At 46.7% G+C, this 22,020-nt stretch overlaps 1 long non-coding RNA gene across 1 annotated transcript in view; it reads left to right on the forward strand.

Annotated features, from left to right (window-relative positions):
• The window catches only part of LOC138493308 (uncharacterized), a 76,337-nt gene extending 62,760 nt beyond the window's left edge, over positions 1-13,577 (forward strand). Inside the window, exons 2-3 of the long non-coding RNA XR_011276367.1 lie at positions 12,970-13,052; positions 13,497-13,577. This is a non-coding gene — a long non-coding RNA (uncharacterized lncRNA). The remainder of the gene's footprint in view (positions 1-12,969; positions 13,053-13,496) is intronic.
• The last annotated feature ends 8,443 nt before the right edge of the window (positions 13,578-22,020 follow it).

The following is a 22,020-nucleotide window of genomic DNA, read 5'->3' on the forward strand; positions in this document are numbered from 1 at the left end:
CAACTGTGTATACACCTTCTTTTAGAATATTAATGATCTTATCCATGTGGTAAGAAGTGTGTTGATCCCAAGAGCATGGAATTTGCCATTTGAGAATAACACGTTTGTATTGGATGTCTGCATGGGAAATGTATGAAAATTTGTATTGCGTACATTTCCCATGCAAACATTTCCGTCGCTGATTTTTCCGCTGCAGAACTATCACACAGATCCTGGAAGTATGACCCCGTCTGTCCACATAGGCGCCAGCATTGGGGATCCAGGGCCTGGTTAAAGTGATGCAGGAGTAGTGGAGGGTAGTACCATTGCAGAAGCAGTTTATGGGTACATTGCCAGTTAGTGATGCAGAAGGAAGAGGAGTGAGTCCTCGACCAAATATCCACCCATGTTTGGTCATCCAGAGGGTGCCCAGTCCGCCTCCCACTGTGTCATATAGGGGGGCCTCGTGGTGAGTATATCCTCCTGCAATAGCTTGTAGAGCGTGGAGATTCTTCCCTGAAGCGGCAGTTCCTTTAGGGTAAGCTGAAGAGGGCTAGGGGTGCGTGAAGCTGCTTGACGCGTTTGGGGGTGGGAGCGCCAGTGTCGCAGTTGCATGTAAGAGAACCTGTCCATTTCTGATAGATGAAAGGCTGCTTTGAATTGTTCGAAGGAGTGAGGCTGGTCACCCTTGAAGAGTTGTCCTAGGGATTCAAGCCCCCGCGGTCCAGTTTTTGAAGTTCAGTGGGCGGGATCCAGGAGAGAAGGCAGGATTATGGAAAATCGGGGAGGATGGGCCCAACCCCCTTGGGATGCCCTTATGTTATAAAGCCCAGTCCCAGGTTTTAATGGTATCTTTTTTTTTAACTTCGTTTATTTTAAATCAAGGCAGGATGGCAAATATACAAATCATGACATATCACAAGTAATGCGTATTCAAGTTCTTCGATCCCCAGTCCTCATTTCCCCCATCAGGCTTCCACCTTCCCACCTCCCTCTGGCCTCCCTCCCCTCATGTTCGGAGGTGGAATTTTCTTTCTGGGTTGTCCAGTTCGCCCCTTAGCGTCTATGTGTCTTCTCCCGGGTCCTCTTGGTGTTTCAAGATCCATCGGCCCCTGGTCGGTTTGTAGGTCTGGGCGGGGAAGCGCTGGTCGTATTCCAGCACTGGGCTCCAAATATTCTGAAAGCGGTGGAGCGTTCCCGCCTGTGCTGCCGTGACCTTCTCCGCGCTCAGGATGTCCCAGAGTTTAGACCACCATTGGGCTATGTGAGGTCCTTCTGGGGATTTCCAGGCCCTAGCCAACACCGTTTTCCCCGCCAGAAGGCAGTGTGTCAATAGTTTAGACTTGGTCCCGGAGCGCGGGTAAATCGCGGGGATCGGGGCCCCCAGCAAGACTGGTTCAGGTTCCAGAGGAATCGCCGTTCCTGTAATTTGTGCGATGGTCTCTAGGCATGTCCTCCAGAACTGTCGTATCTTTGGGCAAGCCCACCACATGTGGAAGAAAGAGCCTGGGTGACCACATCCCCTCCAGCAGGCATGATCCCCCTGTGGGTTCATGTGGTGAAGTCGAAGGGGTGGGTAATACCACCGGAGGAGTACCTTGTACGCACATTCCCTATTGGTAACGCACGTGGAGGAGGTGTGCGTTCTGGTCCAGATGTCCACCCAGATTTGGTCCTCGACCGGATGGCCCAGGTCCGCCTCCCATTGAGCCATGCAGCGGGTCTTTGTGGACAGGAAGTCCCTTAAGTAGCGCCTATATAGGGTGGATACCCTGCCCCGGATTGGAAGGTCCCCCAGTGTCAGCTCCAGGGCGGGCGAGTTGCTGCCTGCAGAGTCTGGGGGTGCGAGCACCAGTGGCGTAGCTGGATATAGGTGAATCTGACCCTTTCCTGGAGTTGAAACTTCTCCTTACATTGGGCGAAGGTGAGGGGTGTCCCTCCCATATATAGCTGGTCTATGGTCTCCAGCCCGCCCTCTATCCAGTTCCGGAAATTGCGGGGGTCTGCTCCGGGTGAGAAGGATGGGTTATGGAAGACTGGGGAGCGTGGGCTTAGTCCTCTGGGCACACCCTTCTGCTTTAGAGCCCAGTCCCAGGAGCTAAGGGTGTGTTTAGTTGATAGGAGGAGGTCTCCCCAGTGTGTTCTAAGGGGGGGGCGGAATGTGTGGCAGAAATCGCAAGGGTAAAGGTGTTTGTGATTGTTCCAGCTCTACCCACCTGGGGCGGTTTGTTATGGTCTGCCATGCCTGGAATTGTGGTAGTTGTGCTGCCACACTGTAGGCCCTCAAGTCCGGGACCCCCAGACCTCCTAGCTTAGAGCCCCCCAGCATCGTTTTGAGAGGGATTCTCGCTCTCTTACCTTTCCAGATGAATTTCAGCATTTTCCTTTGGATGTCCTTAAGGGTTGGTGTGGGGATCGCTACTGGGAGGGAGGCGCAGGCGTATAGGAACCTCGGCAGTAGGTTCATCTTGCATGCTGTGATGCGCCCCAGCAGTGAGATCTCTTGGGTCTCCCATCGTTTCAAGTCGCCTTCCAGTTCTTTCAGTAGCCGGGGGAAGTTGGCTTTGTATTTGTCTCTTGGGTTAGCCGGGATGTGGACCCCTAGGTAGGGGATGGCCTTCTTCACCCATGTCATCAGGCACATCGTCGTCAGTGGCTCCCGTTCCGCTGGAGTGAGCCCGATGCCCATGGCCGAGGATTTGTCAAAGTTTATAGTGAAGCCTGATACCTCACCATAGGTGGTAAGTTCTCGTATTGCCCGTTTCAATGATGGTTGGGCTTCTGAGATCGTGAGTAGGACATCGTCCGCATATAGGGCGATTTTATGTTGGTTGGGGCCGTCCTGCAGCCCTTTAATTCGATCATTTCCCCTAATCCTTTGGGCCAAAGGCTCCATGGTGAGAGCGAAGAGTAAAGGTGATAGTGGGCAGCCCTGCCGGGTTCCGCATGATAGGGGGATCGCAGCTGAGTTGTGCCCTTTAATTCTTAGGCTCGTACTTGGGCTCTTATAGTTGGCCAGCACCATTGTCTGAAAAGTTGACCCGAAGCCGAAGGCCTCTAGGGTGAGTTTCATAAAGGGCCAATCTACTCGATCAAATGCCTTGGCTGCGTCCAGAGCCACTAAGACCAGTTTTTGGGAGTTCCGAGAGGCGAGGTCCACCAGGTTCAGGGTTCTTCGTATGTTGTCTCCCGCTGATCGATGGAGGATGAAGCCTGCTTGGTCGGGATGAATGATCTTCGGGAGAACGTGATTCAGGCGGTTTGCCAGGATTTTTGAATATATATTTGCATCAATGTTTAAGAGTGCTATCGGTCTGTAGGAGGCTAGACTCCTTGGGTCCTTTCCCGGTTTGGGCAGGAGGATGGTGGTTGATTCCTGCATCGATGGGGTGACCGCGCCTGTGTCTCTGAAGGAGTTGAACAGGGTCACCAGATGGGGGGTCAGTTGTAGCCTGAAAAGTTTATAGAATCTGGTCGAAAAGCCGTCCGGGCCTGGGGCTCATGTTTTAAGCGACTTGATGGCCTCCTCGACCTCCTCCTCCGTGATGGACTCCTCCAATTCGTCTCTCGTCGTGTTGGCGAGATGGGGAACCACTGCCTTCCGTAGATATTCCACCTGTTGCGGTCGGTTTCCGAGGGGTTGCCTTCATGATTTGAGTCAGGTAGTCTGTCGCGAGCTGTTGTTTTTCGGGCTCCGAGTATCGGGTGACCCCCTCAGGATCACGTAGGCCTGCAATTGTGTTGACGCGCCTCCGTTTGGCTAGTTTGGCCACCAGGAACCTGTTTGCTTTGTTGCCCTTCGCGTAATATGATTGTTTGGCTTTTGCCATCATTAGGGCGGTTTGTTCCGCGTAGTGGGCCTTAAGCTTCTTCCTCGCCGTTCGCATGATCCGTTGCGTCTTAGGGGACCAGCCTTTTTCTTTTTGGATTGCCTCAGCCTCCCTTAGCTCGTCCTCTAAAGCAATTCGAGTCTGGCGTCTGTTCCGGTGGTAGGCCGCTCCCTGAGCGATGAGGGAGCCCCTGATTACTGCCTTCATGGCGTCCCAGTTATTTGCCAGTGAGGTGTCCGAGGCTGGGTTTTCGTCAAAGAAGTTTTTAATTCCTGTCACGATCTTCTCTCGTAGCCATGTCATTGAGAATCGGGTCATACAGAGACCATTTGCGTGGGTTATTGAGATTGGGGTCCTGAACCCGGAGTTCCAAGAACATTGGAGCGTTGTCGGACATGGCTCTCGTGCCGATGGAGACCTCTTTGACTGAGCGGAAGGTGTGTGGGGAGATCAGAAATATGTCAATCCTTGAGAAAGTGCGTTGTACGAACGAGTAGAAGGAGTAGTCTCTTTCGTTGGGGTGAAACACCCGCCACAAGTCTATTATCTCTAGAGACCTGAACAACCGGAGGAGGCTGAGTGCTTGGGCGAAATCGCTTGGAGTCGGGGGGGTGTGACCTGTCTTCAGTGGGGTTGGGAACCCCATTGAAGTCCCCTCCGACGATTGTTTGGCCCTCCACAAAACTAGCGAGGGTCGTGCCCAAGGAGTCGTAGAAGAGTGATTGTCCCGTGTTAGGGGCATATACCGAGATGAGGGTGTATAGGTCTCCCAACAGGAGGCATTTGACTGCTGTGTATCGGCCTGCCAGGCATGTTTTTGTTTCCAGGATTTGTGGGTTCAAGTCTTTTCTAAAGAGAACCCTGATGGTGTTAGTCAAACAGTTTGTCAAGTCGGTTGAGTTTTGGTTGGGGATTTAGGAGAAGTAACTCTGTCTTATCGTCATTAAGAGTCTGTGCTTAGCCATCCAGGCCTGTATAATAAGGTAGATGTCATTGATTGCTTTGGTGTCAGTTTCGTTGTCTCCGGTGATGGGGATGAGTATCTGGGTGTCATCCTCATAATTAGTGTAGGTGACACCCAGATAGTCAAGGTCATCGAACAGAGGCTTTGTGAACACATTGTATAAAGTTGGAGACAAGCACGATCCTTGTGGGACTCTGCACGTGACTGGAGCAGGCTCGGCAGCGCCGATGGTGCAAAGATTCTCATTGATCTGTTATCAAGAAATGACTGGATTCAGGTATTGGCTTTATCAGAGAAGTGTGCTGCTGAGGTTATATGCTTACAAAGGACTTTGTGATTTACTAAGTCGAATGCAGCCAACAGATCTAATAGTAGGAGGAGGGCAAGTTTGCCTTTGTCTTTTATTTCTTCAATTTGTATTTTAAGGTCAATCAAGGTAATTTCCGTACCGTGTCTGGGTCTAAAGCCTGATTGCCTAAGGCCAAGAAGGTTATTTATTTCTAGGTGCTCTTGTATCTGCAGGTAGGCTGCCCTATCAAGAATGTTCAATGAAAATGGAACTGTGGTGATTAGTCTATAATTGGTAGGGATATTAGGGTCTAGAGTCAGTTTCTTTAGTAGTGGGAGGACCCATGCGCCTTTTAAGTTGTTAGTGACTTTGCTTGTTTCAAATGAAGCATTGATTGTGGTGGTGATGAAAGGAACCAGTTCCTTGACTGCCGCTTTAATGATGGGTGCTGGGCAGATGTCTCCCTGACATCTTGATGGGTTTAGTTTTGTGATTATGTCCTCTACCGCTTTAGTCATAAGAGGAAACAAGTTAAAAAGGGTGTGGGTTATAGGGACTGAATGTGAGGAGGTGGGTTGGATTGTGACAGCACAGATGGCTATGTTTCTTTGATTCTATTTTGTCTTGTAACATTGTTATTTTGTCCAGAAGAGCTTTCTGAATGTTAGTGCACCATGTGATGTCTTTGATGGGTATCGGGTAATAATATCGCCACATATATGGTCGCCGTAAATAATATCGCCGGGAAAATGTTGTGGCGATATTATTTGGGTGACCATTCCCCCGCATGTTCCATGCAATAATGTCACCACAAAAAACGACCATTCTTCGGCGATATTTGTGCATGGCGATATTTTTGTGGCGACATTATTACATGGAAATCTTTGATGCAGTTGTTTTGTGGTGAGGCCGGGGATTCCAACTCTCTAAGTATATTGAAGAGTTCTTTTGTACTTGATTTGGCTTGGGTGATACGGTTATTGTAAGTTTCTTTTTTGGTCTGTAGAATTGCCTCGTTGTAGTTAAGGGAGGCTATTAGAAATGTATCTTTGTTGGGGGCTATTGGATGACTCTTCCGGAAAGTTTCTGCGTTTCTTTTGGATTTACGTAGTGATCTGGGGCGTGGGGTGAACCACGAGTTTAAATGCGCGCAGATTTTGGCCTTGCACAGTTTTAAAAGTGCAATTGTATTCATGGCATTGAGTAGGGTATGGTTGAATAGGTCCACTAGGACCGTGGGGTCTGAGTGTTTGGAGGTGGTGGCGTTGGTGATCGACTGTAGTAAGGGTAGCAGCTTCTCCACAGTTATGTTACGATTATTCCTCATACGTATGGATGGGGCAAGGTTATGATGGTTACTCTGTCTCCATTCCTTTATCATGAATGAGATAAGGTGATGGTCTGGCCAGGCAAAAGGTGTGTTAGCGAGGATGTTAATGTTGCAATTGAAGTTGGCTAGCCAGTCTAGAGTCCTACCTTAGTTATGAGTAGGTTCGGAGATGCAATGCAGAAAGCCTAGTTCTGTGATTGTGTTGGCAAGAGCTGTTGCCTTGGCATCCTTCGCTTCCTGAAAACCAAGGTTCAAATCTCCTAGTAGGATAATTTGTGATCCTGGCTTAGTATTGTTAGTGAGGAGGAGGGTAATGTCTTCTTCAAAGGTGGATACAGGACCAGGTGGTCTGTATACGAGGTGGATGGTGATAGTTCAGGAGGCAGAGATAGGTAGTTTAACGGACAATAGTTTTGCTGATGGAAACGCTTGATTGGGTATGAGCATGAGGCCAAATATAGTTTTGGTGACGAAGGCGACGCCCCTACCTTTGGCATGATTGGCTTCTCTATCAAGTCGGATGATGGAGTACTCATCTGGGATAGCAAGAGAGAGTGAGAGCCCTGCCGCAGCATGAAGCCAGGCCTCTGTCATTGCTAGAAGGTCAAGGTTGTGAGATGTTATAAAATCTGCAATATCTTAGGCATGGGCTGACAGGGATCTGGCGTTGATAAGAGCGCCCTTGATCGAAGTAGAGGTCTTATTGGGAGTCTTTTTTGTTTGTCTAGTGATTTCCCTGGGCGGGGTGGTGTTAATCGCTATGATCTTATTGGTGTCGACTGTCTTTATTCTAGTAGTAGGAACATTGTTGGTGGTAGTTTTATGGTTAGATGAAGAGTGAGTGGCGAGAATCTAGAGCCTAGTCTTGTATTTCTCTTTTTCAGTGAGCAGAGTTGGTTGGGTGTGGGTCTTGTAGTAAATTGTTTGATCCCGTGGGCCGGTGAATTGAGGTAGGGATTGTCAGGGAGCGTTTGTGTAGTAGATATGGGTTTAGGGACTACCTGAAGGCAAGAGGGTAAGAAGGTTGAAGGTGATATGCTGGCAAATGAACGAAGTCTCAATGGCATAGCTAGTCGAATGCTAGGAGTCCTGTTCGTAATGATCAAGTTGTTTGTAGGCCATGGAAGGTGATAACTATAATCACTGGTGGCCATGGTAGGCCAGAGCATGGAGCTGAGCAGGATATTGAGGTAAGAAGAGGTAAGGATGAACATGAGCATGACTTTAGACATGGGATGTTAAGCTAGGGTCAGTAAAATACCTTAGATACTAATGCCAGATTTGCATACAAGTATTACAGGGTAGCTGCTGCTAGTTAGATTCTGGTAATATGGTAATCTGTCTAATGCACAGGAGTGACCTTTATAATCATACATACGCAGGGTTGGCTAAGTCGCAGTACATAGAACAGGTACACCCTTACAGTACATTGCATTGCAATGCATAAATGGCAAAAAAGAGACAGGTTGGCGACTGTGTTGGCGACTAAAAGCATTGGGCTCTAGCAAAGAGCAGTCTGCAGAAGATAGATTGCGGGATATAGTAATACTTATGATAATCATAAGATGAGGCACACGGGACAGCAAATACATATAGAGTATACAATCGATCATGCCATTTATCACCTGCAAATGACAGCATAGGCCAGGAGAGTCTGGCGGGTAAATTGGAGACTAGAGGCATTGTGCTCTAGGCTAGTTGGTGTATGTAGGAACAGTCTGCAATTGTGGATTGTAAATGCGTAAAAACATAAGCAGTTAGTGGTCCAGGATATAGCGTTACATATGGCAGCAAAGGGTACGACATACAAAGATACATATGCATGTGAAATACCAGTAGAATGGAATATCAACCGCAAGGTGCTCATGCACTTAAGTTCTAGCGTGGAAGAGCAGGATGTAAGCTTAGGGCAAGTCCGTTGGCTCGGTAGTGAGCTTAGTGCATAAGGAGTTGAATACAGGATAAGTGTGGAAGGGGGATTTGCTTACCCCAATGTCAGGGTCTCAGATGAAAGGTCAGCTGGAGTGAAGAGCAGCGTGGCGCGCCCCGCGGCTCCATTGCGGCCCGGACAGGCAGAGACAGGCCCGTAATCAGCGGCCCTTAGATGGCAGCAGGCTTCCGTCGAGTAAATGACGCAAATCACATTATTTCAAGCGGCACATTACATTAAATGCAGATGAACAAGTAAATAGGCGCGAGCAGAACTATTTTCAAAGCTGATGTACGAGGATTCCGATCTCACTGTGAAGCAACATAGATTCTAGCAGGACGCTTCTTGTGAAGCGCAGGATGAATTCCAGGGGGAGAAGGATCCTACCCCCTCGTCCCGGTGTGTCGTCCAGTGGAATGAGGGCACAGACGGGCTCTAAATCAGCGGCCCTTAGACGGCAGACGGCTTCCACCTGACAGTGATGCAGGCAGCAGGATAAGGATCTCCTCGGCCAATCAGTGGGCAGTATTCAAACAGATAGGCAAAGCTTTTGGGCTCAAGTTAGGCGCAACGCGGCCATTGCGCACATTGTCTAGCAATGATGGAATAAAGCCGTATTGTATCAACAACTGCTGTAAATTTGAGTAGATGAGGCGAATCGCGTTATTTCAAGTGTGACATTAGATTTCATGCAAGTAAATAGGCGTGAGCAGTACTATTTTCAAAGCTGATGCACAAGGCTTCCGATCTCACTGTGAAGCAAAGTAGATTCTAGTAGGTCGCTTTGTGTGAAGTGTGGGATGAATCCCAGGGGGAGAAGGCTCCTGCCCTCTCGTCCCAGTGTGTCGTCCAGTGGGATGTTGCCTCCGCTCAATCAAAGAAATAAGCCAATGTCAAGTAAAACAAGAGGTTTGCACCATGGGAGGCAGGCCAGAGAGAGGAGGTACCATCCCTGATCATAGGATCTCAGACAACAGACGTCAAAGACGTCCTACCAATTCCCGCAGAAGAGACCAAATGCAAGAGTGTTTTAGTTGTGGAAACTGAAACCACATAGTCAATGACATGTCGTGTCCCACCAAGGGTAAAGAACGTATAGAGTTCCACAAAATAGGCCATTCTCTGCAAAGGAGGCATGGTGATGTGCGTGAATGCAAACAAAAACCAAAGGAAATCCTACTGCGTCATCGGAATAGATAACGTGGCTGCTGCAGTATTGGCTAACTCAGGATCAGGTTACGCCAGCCGTCTTGGGCCTGAAAGGCCAAAGACTTTTGGAAATCAAATTAGATCCTTACTCCCTTAAGCAAGTATTCTCGGCACTACACATGTCCATCACAGGCCTACTAGATCGTCAGCATGACCTTTTCAGGAAAACCACAAGTACGCACAAGCAATACGTCCACAATATCACACTATGCTTAACCGCAGTACCGGTAAAGCCTAAAGTTCGTCCTGTTACCAATCTCATTCAGGGAGCTCAAACAGCTAATAGACGACTTGCCAAGACATCATCAAGTCAGTAGAAGCCACTGAGTGGTGGAGCCTAGAAGTGCTCACAAAAAGCAAGACAGTCAAAAATGGCACCTATGGGGGGGACTTAAGCAGTGCCAACATGAACTTAGTCACCAACTCATATCCACTGCCAAACATCACAGAACTCTCACTTGTAGTACAAGATGTGAAAGTGTTCAGTAAATTACACCTGAAAAGCGTATACCATCAACTTTGCCTCTGCCATGATTTGAAAGCTCTAACCACTTTTGTCACTCCGGAAGGCACCTTCCAATACACTAGAATGCTGTTCGGTCTGTCCTCCGCAGCTGCCAATTTCAAAGACTCATCACAAATGTACTCAACGGTGTCCCCGACATTGCTTTATTTCAAGATGCTATCTAGTCTGTGGTCGCAACACAGAATCGCACAGTACCAGACTGGGCAGATTATTGAAGAATCTTGAAGACAGCAGACTTACCGATAGGTAAGAAAAATGTGAATTCGATAAGCTAGAAGTAGAATATTTGAGTGACACCATTTCAGCATCAGGCATTTGTCCCAGGCTGTCATTAGTAGAAGCCATTAAAAAACCTCCCAGTCCCTCAAATAAAGAACAGCTGCAGTCATTCATGGAACTGCTGTCGGGATAGTATGTGAAAATGGTGAAGGCATTTTCGACTAAAACAGAACTATTCCGAGCTCTACTAAAGGGTAATGTGAACTAAGAATGCACACTGTCATGCCAGTCAGCGTTAGAAACAATAAAAACGAATATTCCAGGTTCTCACACCTTGAGACCATTTGTGGCAGACAAAACGACCATCCTCACCACCGACGCCAGTGCACATGGTATGGGAGCAACCATGATGCAGAATGGAAAAGAAGTAACAGCCGTGGTCTCCTTCGCATCTACTACAAACAATTGATTGGGATTGCTATGGGTGCTCGCTTTGCCCCAGCCTTGGCAAATATATTTATGCACCTCTTCGAACAGGAATTTGCACTCATCAGCACACAACTCAAATCCTCTATTCATCTATGGAAGAGATTTATAAATGATGTTATTTTGATTTGGTCAGGGGATGAGACTAATTTACTGCAATTTGTTAATTATTTGAATTCAAATAAATGGGGCCTCGAGTTCACCCATACTCTCAGTCATAGCAGCATTAACTTCCTTGATCTTACGATTTCAATAACTGAACAAGGATTTGTAACCAAAACTTTCTGTAAAAGTACTTTGCTAAATGCCTTATTACATGCCAGGAGTTGTCACAAAAAAGTAGTGATTTCTAACATTCCAAAGGGGGAATTTATAAGAGCGAGACGTAATTGCTTGACCACTGCTGATTTTAGACTTGAAAGCAATCGCATAAGAAAAAAGTTCCTAGAAAGAGGCTATGACAACAGTAATTTACTACGACAAGAACAATTAGTAAGTGAAATCAAGAGAGCTGATTTACTGACACCTAAAACAGGCCCAGACAAAAGTATAGCCAGGAAAATTCGATTGATTATGCGCTACAATGCAGATAGCCACAAGATACATCAAATTATTAAAAAAACATTGCCATTTGCTTCATCTTGACCAGGATGTGACAAATTGGGTTGACCACCACCCAAGCTTCACATACAGCAAAGGCGTCACACTCAAAAATATTTTAAGTCCATCATTTATGAGAAATACTCAACCAACTAGATTATGGTTACATCTAGCACAAAGCAAGGGTTTTCACAAATGTGGCAATTGTGCAATGTGTCAATATGCTTTAGAACCCCCCTCAGTGGGGTTTGAAAACTAGGGGAACACCACATTGTATCATTTATTAATTGCAACTCGAAATACGTTGTGTACTGTATTATGTGTTTGTGGTTTGAAATATATTGGCAGCACGATTAGACCTCTTAAAAATCGCATTAGGGAACATCTTTCCACCATTGCCAGCCAGGACGCGAAATCACCTTTAGCCAATCACTGGCAAAACTGTCATCAGATGGACAATAAATCAGATATTAAGTTTGTTGGTCTGGTTAAGACAACGTTGTCGCCGCGGGGTGGCAACCTGACACAGAAATTGCGCAGATTGGAAGCCAAACTTATTTGCAAATATCGTACGGTCTATTCTGGAATGTGTGTATATATATATATATATATATATATATATATATATATAGGGACTCACTTAAGGATTTCTTGCCAATAGTTTGGACTTGTATCATGTAAATGGCACCCATTTTTGTTCATTGATGTATTAGATATGAGGTTCCTGGACACTACCCAAGTGAGGTCTCCACACATTAAATGATCAACATATGCATGACCAGGCAAACGGTGCGCACAGGTATTCGCAAATACCCAATTATAACACTGCGCTCTTCACTAATTAATTATTCATTTATTGATGTACACCAATATGTTTATTGTGGCTCCATATGAGCACGCGCACTCTAGTGCATGTTTAACTTATAACAGGGACCTTTGGGACACAACATCAATCAGCAATTTGAAAACATTGTGCAACCTATGTGTGCCTTTTCCAATAACATTATCACCTTATTTCAAGGTAGTTGTTATCAATCAACATCAGGAGGTCATACCAATGGGATTTACGCGTGAGTTCAATGGGGCCAGTGTGCCTGTTATATGGTTAACGGGTTTCAATACACCCAAGATGGTGGGTGCCATGAACTAGCATTTGCATACGGGCGTAACGGCCCAGGTGTTTTTCTTATACATTTGCTCGAATGCCCGCGCAGCGTTTAGCTTCTGAATTCAGAACCTCAGCAAGATTTGTGAAGATAAGAGAGTTCGGTCACAGTCATTTAATTGTGAGCGACATTGCGGCAGGTAATTGGGAATTACCAATGCTGCGGGCAAGTAGACCAATTAAGCTGATTGAGATCTGTTTTGTGTTCCACTTTCCCTTTTCGGACAATCATGATTATTGGCCATTGAAATTACGACTTTACTACATTGGATTCATTTGGGTTGTGATGGAAATGTTTTGCGATGTTGAACAGTTACTGACCGCAACTGCGAAGGATTAGAGGTATGTCTAGGAGTTTGTTAATTTAATCATGACACTGATTGGTTGCTAACTAAGAGTTAGAGTGACACTATGCACATTTTTTTCTTGTGTTTTATTCCAGCTGTTCGCTCATCCTACGGGACACCAGCTGGTAATTTTACCAGACTGGACTCATCTGTCAGCTGGAACCTTAGTTGTTACAAGGTACTTTTATTTATTTGGGCATTTGTAAGTTTTGAGCGCGCTGGCGCCTCGTTGTGCATTGGTTTAGGCAATATATACATATATATATACTTTTTTGAATCACTTAAATAGCAGTGACTCACTAACATATTGTTCTACAATGTTTCTCCTTTCTTTCTTGCCATTAATCTCTATTTTCCAATTGGATCGGGTATGTATTACGTGTCTAATATCCTTCACTGCTGTGATGATGTTCACACTGGTTTATGTTTTTACCACATCTCAAATGTTTTCTTTGAAATATATTGAACCATTGGTGTTTGCATATGATTTTGCGTTGTCTTACACCACACATGTACTATGTGAATTGGCCCACTTGGCTGGGCGCTTGGATTTTAACAATATTATTTGGCAAACAACTGTACTTTGCGCCCAAAAAATGATATTACTTTAATCTGCAAACAGCCTCTGAAGAAGAGCAAGGACATGCTCGAAACATGTGTTAGGCTGTGCTGATAAATTATTGCTAATAAAACTAATCTGTGCATTTAAAGCACAAGTTGATACTTCACATCTGGCGTTGTGTGACTGTCTTTGCATCAATATCTTCGCATCTTGAGCACTCGCAGACCCAGAAAATAATCATTCTGTCACTGTGGGAGCCAACCGATGGAACAGGTTGTTTGGCCGTGTTTGCTCTCAGTCGCGGGAAGGGGGCGGGGCGAGCTCCCATGTTTTTGTGCTTTTGTACACCTTTCCATGCTACGTATTTTACACTTTGTTTGCTCTCGCAATTCAAATACCAATTTATTGGACACCGTTTCCAACTGAATTAATGAATTCTTTACAAATGATCATATTGTATTCAAGGGCTGCGTTGTCTGCCATGTTCAGGAAGTGCAGGAAATGGAGCAGGAGACACACTGCATAGTTTTCACATCTACAAGAAAGGCCTGTTCACAAACGGCGAATGATATGTGGCATCGTAATATGACAGTATTACTACCAGCGCATGGCGGGAAGCAAACTAAATGCAAACCTCCTGCCTTCTTGCCTTATACCGTCTCACAATTAACCTGACTTTCTCAGCCATCCAAGTATGTGGCTTTTCATGACAAGTGGAGCAACAATGGGCATCTCTCAGCTGTCCACACACATCTGGTGGAGGAACTGAAAGCACACAAAACGGTCCACAGTTACACTGCACACTTCGATTTTTTGTAGTTCACGTCCTGTGTTTAAAAACGTAAACTACGTTTGAAGAGAGGAAAGCAGAGTTATCTGATCGTGCCTCATGGAGCCACATCCAGCCTCATTAGAATGTGTTAATCCAAAGCATTAAGTGAAAAACATGCATAGAGTGGGTAAAGGCAGGGAGGGGGGTCCATGGGGTGGCCTTTTTGATGTACGAGTAAAGAATTGTGTTACTTAATCAAAATATAGAGTCCCAATAGTGTAATTGTTTGCTATGGTCTGGGGATAGTGTATTCATTTGCTAATTGTACACTTATTTTAAATATGCTTCTTCTAGTTTCCTCACACCCAAAGAGTGTGTGATATCAGGGCGTGTGATGTTATCTGGGTCAAAGATAACATGACATCATTTCCTATGAGGTCATCGGGGTGAAAAAGTGGGTGTAACGTGACTTCTGCCCCCTTGATGATTTGAGATCACAATGACATCATTTGATGACATCGAAAAAGAAACGACCTCGATGTGTCATTGTCGGGTGAGCTGTTGTGTGCAGAATCATTCATTAAAGGGTTAAAACAAGCGAAGTTGCTAAAACATCGTGTTTGTCCCCCTTTATTTTTAAGTCCACGAACATCGAAAATATATTTTAAAAGCGTGCAATTTAAAGAACGGCCGAATTATAATACCAATAAAAAAACATTACATTTGCTTGACATTACTTGACATAACATGACGTTCAAGGTTAGTACAGAATGTAAATTAGCCATTAATGCCATGCCCTTTTTCGTACTCTGGGGGCAGATTTAAACCACTGTGATTTATGGCTGTGGCCTGCGCAGCAACAGAACTTCATTTAAAACTGTAGGGCGGGAATGGTTTTATAGCCGTTCCTTTCTCTGCTGAACGCAAACGCTGTTGGTGGGCGGCAACTCACGTGACTGCGCTTCCTTTCTTCGAAGATTAAGGAATTTCAAAGAACGCTTGTTTCATAAACCCCTCACTCCAACATTTCACTCTAAAACCTACCGTGTAAACCGACACTATGAAGACTACAATCTGGAGTTTACACTCCTAGCCCTTTAACACCAAACCAACATGTGTTTCCCTTCACCTCCAACCCTTCATACTTCGCCCCCAATTCTCCACTCGTAATCCTTCAGTGCCAGATGCCACCCTTACCCCAGACCACAACACTCTCACTCCACCTCGCTTCTCATTTCAACTTCCTTGTCTCCTTTTATGCCAATAGTTGGCAGAGGATGCCTGGCCTCAAGTGTACACTGAGGCTCACGCGGTAGAGGTCTGTTTTTTCTTTCTTATGATATGATAGTTTATTTATATAGTGCCTATACACAATGGGCCTCATTACGACCCTGGCGGTAGCTGTGCCGCCGGTAATGATTTTCTACCGGGTCAAAGAAAAGGGCAATAACCGGGTTATGCCGACCTTGGCGGACCTGGTAATTGCTCTTTTCTTGGACCCGGTAAAAATCAATCCCCATTCCCATTTGAGCCCCATAGGGCTCAATAGGAATGGGGAGGATGCTAACAACGGACCCGTTAATGACGGGCCCGTTGTTAGCATCCTGGCCTGCTAGCGGGTCCCGCTTTTCACATCTGGTCAGACCAGACGTGAAAAGCGGGACCCGCTAGCAGGCCTCGTAATAGGGCATCCCGTAATGAACGGTGCTGGTTCCGTAACGGCACCGTTTATTATGGGACTGCCAGGGTCCTAATGAGGCCCAATGTGTTTCAAAGCGCTTCAAGGCAAGGGAAGGGAACAAGGGAAAAAACAATGACATTCTTACAGGCCATGAACAGTAAGGATGTGAAATTAACTATTGTACTCGGCCTGACAACATTTCAGATAGTGCAAGAGCTAAGACATAGGTAAGGAAGGGAGGGGAGAGTGGGAAGGAAATGGAAACAGACAGGCGACTACCGTACTAGGCCTGACAACATTTCTGGTAGAGCCGGAGAAAAACAAAAGGTGAGGGAGAGGGATACAGAAAGGGAGGGGAGGAGCAAAACAAGTGTCTAGCATACTAGGACAGCATTTAAGATAGTTCTGGGTGGGGGTGACAGTAAGGGAAGGTGGGAGGAGACAGACGAGGTTGCTATCATACTAGGTCCAGGAACAATTCTGATAGAGTAAGTGCATAGAAGAAAGTAAGGGGAGGAGCTGAGGAGATAGGAGAACGGAGATGAGGGGAGAACAGAGAGTAAGCAGTCAAAAAGAGTGGAGAAGCAAAAGGGGAGAGCAAATACAATTGCAGAAGTCAGTAGTAACACATCATGTTGCAAGCCAGGGTACAAGATGAAGACGGGAACAGCATGATTCAGGGCCACCATGAGTACAAGATGCAAAGGAAGTCCAGCACGAGAGTTGAGAAAGAGTGACACACCGTGAATCAATGAAGTCCATAAAAGTCAAATCTAGCATTGGCCACAAGACGGTGATGGTGAAACCAGAATGCATCAGGATAGTCTCCTGTAGAAGTAGGCTGGAGGGGACAGGAGGGGAAGCAGGGTAGAAGAATCAACCAAAACAGGCAACATCTGTGTGTGAGAAGGGGGGGGCACAAGGGAACATCCCGGGGCGACCAGATGGAGTGGGGATGGCCTGTGGGGACAGAGGGTGTAAACACATGTTGGTGCTAACCTGCTATCTGAGCATGGGGTCGGCCTCTGGCTCCTCCTGGTCTGAACAGGTCCAAACAGGAATTGCCCTTTTCTTTGTTTGCCCTTCACTTTAGACGCCCTTGATCGAAGAGTTAAGAGCAGGAAAGAAGAGGCAGGGCTAAGAAGGTGGATGGTGCTTAGGACAGGTGACCTAGATCCACTTGCACCTGCTTCCCAGCTGCAAAGGAAAAGTGGCTGGAGGTCTCCTTAAGTAGGGAAAAGAGCAGCAAGCAGGAAGGCACCAGGTGGGCGGGGCTTAGGCCAGGTGACCTAGATCCACCTGCACCTGCTCCCCAGCTGCAAAGGAAAAGAGGCTGGAGGGAAGAAGGGAGGAGAATAGTGGAAGGCACCAGGTGGGCAGGGCTTGCTAAGTGATTAAAAAGAGTGGCAAGCAGGAAGGCACCAGGTGGGCGGGGCTTAGGCCAGGTGACCTAGATCCATTTGCACCTGCTCCCCAGCTGAAAAGGAAAAGAGGCTGGAGGGCTCCTTAAGTAGGGAAAAGAGCAGCAAGCAGGAAGGCACCAGGTGGGCGGGGCTTGCTAAGTGGTGAAAAAGAGCGACAAGCAGGAAGGCACCAGGTGGACGGGGCTTATGCCAGGTGACCTAAATCCACTTGCACCTGCTCCCCAGCTGCAAAGGAAAAGAGGCTGGAGGGCTCCTTAAGTAGGGAAAAGAGCAGCAAGCAGGAAGGCACCAGGTGGGCAGGGCTTGCTAAGTGGTGAAAAGGAGCGGCAAGCAGGAAGGCACCAGAGCAATGCCAGTGGTTCAGATTAATTCAAAACCTTCCACCCATCACTTTTTTGGTTTCAGTTTGTCTCCCTTCTTCTTTCCTCTATTCTCCTCCTTTCTTACTTGCTCTATTCTCCTCCCTTCTTCCTTCCTCTCTTCTCCTCCCTTCTTCCTTCCTCTATTCTCCTTCTCCTTTCTTCTGCCCTTTTCCGGTGTGTCCTTTTTTCTGTACCTCATCTTCAGGTTTTCTTTCTTTTTCTTATCTTCTCCATTGCACAGCCAATCATATATCTCTGTGAGTTAACGCCCTGCTGCCTCGATCTTTGTTAGCCCTGCACATATCAGTTTAAATGGCCACAAAGTCGACTCAGTCTTTCATCCTTCAGAGCTTGATCGATGAAGTATCGTCTACTTGTATAAAAGTAACACATTATTTAAAAACTTCTCTACCACGTCCCACTTGGAAACAAGTTATTTTTTTCCCTTTTTACATTATCATTGTATATTAATTTTTCTTCTTCTCCTTCATTATCTTTCAATATTTTATAACTGTTGGATTCTTTGTTTCATTTCCCTTTATTTACTGTGGCTCTCTTTTTATTTACAACCACATTTATTTCGTTTTCCCTTTTTCGTTCCATTGCTTAATTTCTTTAGTGCACCCATAATATTTTTTCTTTGCATTTTTATCTTTTTTCTTTCACACTCCATGTGTTCTGCTCTTTCTCTTTACTCCTATCACTCTCCCTCTTTCTTCATGTCTGCAATTTATCTCCACTCTTTTTTCAATCTTCCGAAACCATTCTTCCTTTGCGTGTTCCCCTTTTTCATCATCTCTGTGTTTTCGCTCTTGTTTACATTATTGTTCTCTAGATTTGTCTCTCTCTCCCGCTCTCTGTATTCTTTGGCTCCTTGTTGGCGGCACCCATTCCTCATTGCAGTTTGGTATTTGCCAGACTTGGCTATGGCATTTTGCCTTCCTTGGAGGCTGTGAGAACAGCTTAAAGATTTAGCAAGAGAGAAGTGGTACATGTTGTTGGCAACCTGCCTCATCTGGCTCAGCAGAAGAACCAGTGTATAGGTGAGGCATGTGGGGCCACATACAATGGTCTGATAACCCACAAGTACTGGCCTGTGTTCTGTACAATGAGGGACCGTGCGGTTCTGTCATTTAAGAAATAGAACTCTTCTGGTGGACTCTTCCAATTCTCTTTGTACCTCACTTCCATAAATTGGCATAACTAGTAACTTATTTAGTTTGACATGTGTCCTTGTCACACAGTTGGAGAAAAATATACAAAGCCTGGATTATGCAGATTTACTCCCATGAGAGCCTAGCCTCAGCCTAAGTGAAGTTCTGCATCACGCACCACTATAACCATACCCATGAAGTTCCTAGTAGGCTCTATGAACCTCCTGTTGGCCCTGTCTGGGGCTTTGCTTCCAGAGGACCCATAGTTCAAAACCCACCTTGATTTATAATCCGTGTTTTGTTCGAGCTTTCCTGCCTAGAGACTGTTCATGGCAATTCAGGATCTCAGGGGAGTAAGTAGAAGGCCTTTACATGACAAATGTATCGGGCTTGGTTTCAAGATGCCCTGGATCTCAATGTCCTGGCACTCTGGAAGGCTTAAAGGCCTGGCCACTGCTGAGTCAAAGACAGTGCTCAGTGTCATAAACATTTTACACAAACAGACATGCCTAGGTGCTTTGAAACTACTGTGTTGGAGGTGTGGCGCAGTATAAAACGTTGTACATACTAAAGGAAAACAACATCGAAGATTTGCTAATTTTGCAGAAAGCTATGGAAATGGCAAATCTGCATTTCTGACATACAACCCCTCCCTATTGTTTTCATTAAGAGGGTTTCCAGGTTTACAATCTGTGTAGATCGCAATTTCTCTTGCTGGAGAGTCCGTTTTGGAGCACATTCAGCGCTGCTGCACACCCATCCTCTCCACATTTGCTTGTTGGCTGGCTGAAGAGCCCTTAAATGTTGATCTCTGGGCACTCTGGGGTTCACATTTTGGCTGCAACATGAAGGAGTCCTTTCCCGCCCCTTAGTTATGTGAGGTGGCCTTATTGAGGAATAAAGTCCTCTACAAGCAGCAACGTGTGTCAAGTCTTAAGGCAACAGTCAACGCATGGTTACATAACATAACATAAGATAACATTTCCACATCCAGGTCTGCGTCTCTGCTGCCTCTAAAAACACGGCTGAACTCTTTAAAATATGCAAGGAGCTGGCCAATCCTACTGCAGTCTCCACCTCTCCTGTTCCCTCCCAGGCCCTCTGTACGGCTCTAGCTTCTCAGTTCACCACTGAAACTCAGGACATCCTGTCCTCTCTCTCGGCCTCCCCTCCCTCTATCTCTCTCGGCTCCCCTCTGGCCGCCTCTCCCTCCCCTCCCCTCCGCCTTTCTCCTTTTCCTCTTCAACAACACCGAACAATGGTTTTAGACAAGTCCAATCTATGAAAGTGTTGTCCGAACAGGTGCTCCCCTGCTCCTCCAGAACCATCAACGAACACATCAACAGCCTCGCTCCAGCCTTGGCCAATTTCTGCAATCACTCTTTCGCCACTGGATCTTTCCGCTCTCTCCTCAAGAGCTCCCTTGGGCACCCTCTCCTTAAAAAGCCTTTGGCCGATCCTACCTGCCCAGCAAACTACCGCCTGATCTATATTACTCCTTTCCTGGTCAAACTTTTGGACAATCTGGCCATCTCCCAGTTTACTCTTCACACCAAATTTTGTCAGTTGCCTCCATTACCATCAGCCTGGCTTCAGAGCAGCCAGAGGCACAGAAAACACTCTCCTGAACACCCGTGAAGATCTGCTCTCTAATCCTGACTCCAGTCTTTCTTCTGTCCTCATCCTCCTTGACATTTCCTCTGCTTTTCACATGGTCAATCATGCCATCCTGATCAATAAACTCTGCGAGAACCTGGGCTTCACGGACCAGGCCCTGGAGTGGTTGACCTCCCAGGTCCAACTTGGGTCCTTTCTCTGCACCACCTCTCTCTCCACATGTGGTGTTCACCAGGTCTGTACCCACTCTACCCTCTCTCCCTTGCTCTTCAATGTCTACTTGGCCCATTTGGCCCTCCTGATCTCTACCTTCACCTCTAACTTTCATTGTTATGTGGATGACACTCAGCTCTCTTTCAGGCTCGCATCAGCCTCCTCTCCTCTCTCGCTCATTCCTGACTGTCTATCCATGATTCAGGATTGGTGTGTCTCCAACGATCTCTACCTTAATACCAGCAAGGCTGAGATACTTCTCATTGGGACCCCTGCTCCTGCTTTCCCTCTCTTACTCTGGCCGCCCTCCTTGGGCCCTCTTCCTTCACCTTCCTGTTAGGCAATAAATCTTGGTGTCATCTTCGACTCCACTCTCTCCTTCTCTCCTCAAATCACAGACCTTGCCAAGAAGGCCCACTACCAGCTCCACCTCCTCAGAGGCATTCGTCCTTTTCTCACTTTCCCCCAGAAGATCACTGTCTCCAGAGCCCTGGTTCTCTCTAGGCTGTACTACCGCAACAGCCTCTTTCTCAATCTGCTTTCCTCTACTCACTGTCCTCTTCAACTAAACCAGAACAGGACTGCAAGACTTATCTTTGGCCTCAAGCCCAGGGACTGTATCTCTGCAGCCCTGCAATCCCTAAACTAGCCCCCGGTGGCTGGAAGGATCAAGTTCAAGACCCTCTGCATCGTCCACAAGGCTTTCTGGGGCCGGGGCCTGCATCACATCCAACTCTCTCTTCCAAAATACCTTCCTTCCCGAGCCCTTTGCTCAGATACCTCCAACTCTTTAAGAGTTAGACGCTTCTCCAGGCAGAGAGTGGGGGGTAGATCTCTCTCCTCAGCAGGTGCCTCCCTCTGGAATGGTCTCCCCGCCCCTCTCAAACTTGAGACAGACCACCTGAAGTTCCCGGAAGCAGCTCAAGACCTTCCTTTTCTCCTCCACTTTCTCTCCCTCCCTCCCCTGCTGACCTACCTGTCTGCTGTGCCGACTGGTTGCCTGGCTACCCTCAGAGCCTCTAGGGGTACCAGGCTCCTCCATGATCAGTCACCACTGCACTGCCTCCATGCCTACCACACACTTAGGGGCTGTAACTGTAACTACAATCCCCTGCCTCCTTGCACTTACCCAGAGCTGTGCTGCCCTGGCTGAACTTAGTCAAAGCAATTGCTACCTCGATTGCACTTCCCACCTCCCTCTCCTGGCACTTCCCTCTCTTCCTTCCCCCTGCGCTTTGTGCTGTCGCACTTACACGATCTGAATGACACAAGGTCTAGTAAGATCGTTTGTCTTATCCTCCCTCTGTCTTCCCTACCTTGTCTTGGTGCTCCTTGAAACACTTGTGTATAGGTGTGTTGTA

Source organism: Ambystoma mexicanum, chromosome 10 (genome assembly GCF_040938575.1).
Source record: "Ambystoma mexicanum isolate Mex_15411 chromosome 10, UKY_AmexF1_1, whole genome shotgun sequence".
In the NCBI taxonomy this organism is placed as follows: Eukaryota; Metazoa; Chordata; class Amphibia; order Caudata; family Ambystomatidae; genus Ambystoma; species Ambystoma mexicanum.